We start from the raw sequence: 6000 nt of genomic DNA on the forward strand, positions 1-6000 counted from the left end.
TTACATTCTCCAGTATATCCTTGTACATGGTAGCATTCATATTTCCATCAATTCTATGCAGACGGCCAATGGCAAATGCAGAAAAGCAGCCCTGAACCATGACATTGCCACCACCATGTTATACTGTAGGTATCATTGTTTTCCAATTGGGCGGTATATATAGTACTTGCCATCACTACAAAACAGATTGAACTTGGATTTATCCGACCACAACATCTTACATAAATCTGTGTCTTTCCATTGCTGTGTTCTTTGGCAAACTCATGTTGGACCTTCCGGTTCTTTGCAGAGATGAAAGGCTTCTTGACTGGAACTCGTGCATTCAACCCTTCTGCTCTTAGCCGTCGCACCACATTTTGATGACTCACTTTGACCCCGTATTCTTCGTTCATTTAATGCAAAATCTGTACAGTAATTTTATGGACATCAGATACTAACTTTTACTTAAAAATGTGATCAACTCTTTAGGAAGTTTTCCGTGGTGATCCACTTCTAGGTTTGTCAGCTGTTCTATAATCTTCCTTTTCTTTCTTTAATATATGTGACACTTGACTCTGAGAACAGGTGAATTCCCTAGCTGCCTCTTTTTGGCTTTTGTCTGACTTCACTCTCAGAATAATAAGATTCCTGACATCTGGTAATACATTTGACTTTGTTTTTGCCATGTTTTAACCAAAAAACACACACATAAAAAAATGTAGACAAAATTCGACTACCCATGACAAAATATGCAAAACATTTGGCCCAGCAAATGTTGAAAACTAACACATAAAGGAATAAAACAATGTCAAAACAATTTCTTCCTTATAGCTGGCAACCATTTGCCTCTGGTTTACTAAAATCACCAGGAAAATGGCATCACAACAACCAGACAGAAGGAATCACACTTTTTAAAAAAATGCTAACCTTTTGGTCGCTACTGTATATACTAAGAGGCCCAGAATGGGGGACATATATACCAGGATGGGTGATATATATACCAGGATTGAAGACACAAATTCGAGGATGGGGGACATATATATCAGGATGGGGAGCATAGTTAGGTCCACATATATTTGGACAGAGACAACATTTTTCTAATTTTGGCTCTAGACATTACCACAATGAATTTTAAACAAAACGATTCAGATGCAGTTGAAGTTCAGACTTTCAGCTTTCATTTGAGGGTATCCACATTAAAATTGGATGAAGAGTTTAGGAGTTTCAGCTCCTTAACATGTGCCACCCTGTTTTTAAAGGGACCAAAAGTAATTGAACAATTGACTCCAAGGCTATTTCATGGACAGGTGTGGGCAATCCCTTCGTTATGTCATTCTCAATTAAGCAGATAAAAGGCCTGGAGCTGATTTGAGGTGTGGTGCTTGCAATTGGAAGGTTTTGGTGTGATGTAAACATGCGGTCAAAGGAGCTCTCCATGCAGGTGAAACAAGCCATCCTTAAGCTGCAAAAACAGAAAAAACCCATCCGAGAAGTTGCTGCAATATTAGGAGTGGCAAAATCTACAGTTTGGTACATCCTGAGAAAGAAAGAACTCATCAATGCAAAAAGACCTGGGCGCCCACGGAAGACAAGAGTGGTGGATGATCGCAGAATAATCTCCATGGTGAAGAGAAACCCCTTCACAACAGCCAACCAAGTGAACAACACTCTCCAGGAGGTAGGCATATCAATATTCAAATCTACCATAAAGAGAAGACTACATGAAAGTAAATAGAGGGTTCACTGCACGGTGCAAGCCACTCATATGCATCAAGAATAAAAAGGCTAGACTGGACTTTGCTATAAAACATCTAAAAAAGCCAGCACAGTTCTGGAAGAACATTCTTTGGACAGATGAAACCAAGATCAACCTCTACCAAAATGATGGAAAGAGAAAAGTATGGTGAAGGTGTGGTACAGCTCATGATCCAAAGCATACCACATCATCTGTAAAACACGGCGGAGGCAGTGTAATGGCTTGGGCATGCATGGCTGCCAGTGGCACTGGGTCACTAGTGTTTATTGATGATGTGACACAGGACAGAAACAGCCGAATGAATTCTGATGTATTCAGAGCCATACTGTGTGCTCAGATCCAGCCAAATGCAGCCAAACTGATTGGTCGTCGTTTCATACTACAGATGGACAATGACCCAAAACATAAAGCCAAAGCAACCCAGGAGTTTAATAAAGCAAAGAAGTGGAATATTCTTTAATGGCCAAGTCAGTCACCTGATCTCAACCCAATTGAGCATGCATTTCACTTGTTAAAGACTAAACTTCAGACAGAAAGGCCCACAAACAAACAGCAACTGAAAACCACCGCAGTGAAGGCTTGGCAGAGCATCAAAAAGGTGGAAACACAGCGTCTGGTGATGTCCATGAGTTCAAGACTTCAGGCAGTCATTGACAACAAAGGGTTTTCAACCAAGTACTAGAAATGAACATTTTATTTACAATTATTTAATCTGTCCAATTACTTTTGGTCCCTTTAAAAACAGGGTGGCACATGTTAAGGAGCTGAAACTCCTAAACCCTTCATCCAATTTTAATGTGGATACCCTCAAATGAAAGCTGAAAGTCTGAACTTCAACTGCGTCGGAATTGTTTTGTTTAAAATTCATTGTGGTAATGTCTAGAACCAAAATTAGAAAAATGTTGTCTCTGTCCAAATATATATAGACCTAACTGTATATACCAGGAAAGGGCCCAGGATTTGGGACATATACAGACTGGGATCAAACTGAAATAGCTGTTGCAAAAACACCAATTTTTATAAAACATTAAGCTTAAGATTAATAGGGATGCCCAAACTTTTTCATATAACTGTATATACCAGGAAGGGGCCCAGGATGGTGGACATATATACCAGGATGGGGACATATAAACAAAAAAGGGTCCCAGGATTGGGGACATATATACCAGGAAGGACCCAGAATGGGGGACATATATACCAGGATGGGCGACATATATACAGTAGTGTTCAAAATAATAGCAGTCCAGTATGACTAGCCAGATTAATCACTATTTTTGGTATAAATTATATTATCACGTCAAACAATTTACCAGTTGGTGCAGTAGATTCTAAGAAAACCAATAGACTCAGCTTTCATGCTCTGCATGTTTTTAAGTCTGTGTATTTGAATAATTAATTGAAAAGGGATGTGTTCAAAATAATAGCTTTGTGGAGTTCAATTAGTGAAGTCAATTATTCTGTGAAGAAACAGGTGTGAATCAGGTGGCCCTTATTGAAGGGAGAAGCCAGCACATGTTGTACATGCATTTCTCCTTGAAAGCCTGAGAAATATGGGTCACTCGAGACATTGTTCAGAAGAACAGTGTACTTTGATTACAAAGTTAATTGGAGAGGGTAAAACTTATAATGAAGTGCAGACAATGATAGGCTGTTCAGCTAAAATCTCCAATACTTTAAAATGGAAAGCAAAACCAGAGAGACGTGGAAGAAAACGGAAGACTTCCATTCGAATAGATCAAAGAATAGCCAGAAAGGCAAAGGCTCAGCCAATGATCAGGTCCAGGATGATCAAAGACAGTCTCAAGTTACCTGTGAGTACTGTGACAGTTAGAAGACACCTGTGTGAAGCTAATCTCTTAGGTAGAAGTCCCCGCTAAGTCCCACTGTTAAAAAAAACATGTTCTGTGAGCCCTCGCGGACAGGGTCCTCTCTCCTCCTGTACCAGTTTGCAGTTGCGTTTTTGTTCAAGATTTTTGTAATCGTTTCTGCTATGTATACCCCCTTATTTTCATGTAAAGCGCCATGGAATAAATGGCTCTATAATAATAATAATAGTACTGAAGCGGATACAATTTGCCAAAGAACACATCAACTGGCCTAAAGAGAAATGGAGAAACATTTTGTGGACTGATGAACGTTAAATTGTTCTTTTTGGGTCCAAGGGACGCAGACAGTTAGTCAGACGACCCCCAAACTCTACATTCTAGCCACAGTACACTCTGAGGACAGTGAAGCATGGTGGTGCAAACATCATGATATGGGCATGTTTCTCTTACTATGGTGCAGGACCTATTTAGCGCAAACCATGGTCATGGACCAGTTTGAATATATTAAAATACTTGAAGAGGTCATGTTGCCTTACGCTGAAGAGGATATGCCCTTGATATGGGTGTTTCAACAAGACAACAACCCTAAACACTCTGGTAAACGAGCAAAATTTTGGTTCCAGTCCAACAAAATTGAGGTTATGGAGTGGCCAGCCCAATCCCCAGATCTTAATCTGATAGAACACTTGTGGGGTGACATCAAAAATGCCGTTTCCGAGGCAAAGCCAACAAATGCCAAGAAAGGTGGGATGTAGTCAAAGCATCCTGGGCTGGAATAACAGTTAGAACAAAGAGAACTTTCGGACAAGGTCCCAAATGTATGAAAATATAAATTCTTTATTTGCATAGAAAAAAGGGAAAACACACATGAATCGCTCAGAAACAATTAAAATCAATGAAAAAGCTAGGAAGTAGAGACAATAATATCAATAGTCCCATATCCATGAATCATATATAGAGAATATTTCTCACATGAATCATCAAGATTGCATAATCAAGACCCAAATTGGGTGCAAATTGAAGCAAATATCCTCTAAATGACAATTATACATGTATTATAAAGAAAAAAACCATCATAAAGCGGCAACAAGAATGGAATAACAGTTGACTGGTGCCAGAAGTTGGTTGACTCTATGCAACATAGATGTGAAGCAGTTCTAAAAAACTGTGGTTATACAACAAAATATTAGGTTACTGATTCACAGGAATGCTAAATCCTCAAAAAAAGAGTACATATTGTGAGTTTGTAAAGACAAATGCAGACACTGCTATTTTTTAGAACAGCCCAATGTTCATTTTTTGTTATTTTCTGTAAAGTAGTTAAAATTATATACATTTCTCTTCATGTTTTGAATTAGAAAACAGTGTGCAATGTTCCCCATGCATGGAAATAAAAACCAGTATAAAGATTTTGTGCTTAACTCATGTTTTTCAACACACTGCTATTATTTTGAACACTACTGTACCAGGATGGTGGACATATATACCAGGAATGAGGGCCATGTATACCAGGAATGAGGAACATGTATACAGGAAGGGGCCCAGGATTTGGGACATATATACCAGGAAGGGACCCAGGATGGGGCACATTAGTAGTGTTGAGCCACCCCCGTAGTGTTCGAGTTCGGTTCGGTTCGTCGAACACCCGTGTGTTCGCCGAACCGTTCGTCGAACTGTTCGTCGAACACCTTCGAACACCGTTAAAACCAATGGCAGGCAAACAAAAACACATAGAAACACATAGAAAACACCTTCAAAGGTGTCCAAAAGCTGACAAACTGCTCAGAAGACACAACTAACACATGGAAAAGTGACAAGTACATATAGTCATGCGAAAAGAAAAGAGGTGGAGGAGTAAAAGGAGGGGGAGACACAGATATAGGCATGTCATGCCCTTCTAAAATCCAAAAAGTGAGAAGCCGAGACGGCCAGTCCGCTCCTGCCCGTGCCACCTCCGTGTCGCCGCGTTTGTGCCAGAGCCGCGGTGAACCCTGACGGCCAGCCCCCCTCTCCCAATACTGGTGCCTGTCCGCTGGTGGGTCGAGAGAGCCCCCCTGTGGTGGAGGCAGCTCTAAGCTTTTTAATTTAAATTGTCCCTCTAATTTGAATGAATACACTTTAAATCCATTTACAAGGATCTATTGGAGGGCAAGTCTCATGCCAGCAGCCGCGTAATTCCAGCTCCAGTAGCGTCCACTAAAGCTGCTGCAGTTAAAAAGCTTTTATAAGGATCGAGCTCGGCTGTCCACCGCAAGGCATCCTAGTGCCAGTCCCAGCCCCTATGCCTTGGGGTGCCTCCTGATGCTCTTCACTAAGTATCCCGTGGTCCCGAAGCATTTCCTTTGAAAAAATTAAGTGTCCAAACTACAGGTGGTGTAGCTTGCTTAACAGCCGGGATAATCCGCTGACTAGCAGACACTGCTACTAGGCACAAAGTAT

The sequence above is a fragment of the Phyllobates terribilis genome, unplaced genomic scaffold, assembly GCF_046119375.1.
Source record: "Phyllobates terribilis strain yellow unplaced genomic scaffold, ASM4611937v1 Scaffold_3__8_contigs__length_932513732, whole genome shotgun sequence".
Lineage (NCBI taxonomy): Eukaryota > Metazoa > Chordata > Amphibia > Anura > Dendrobatidae > Phyllobates > Phyllobates terribilis.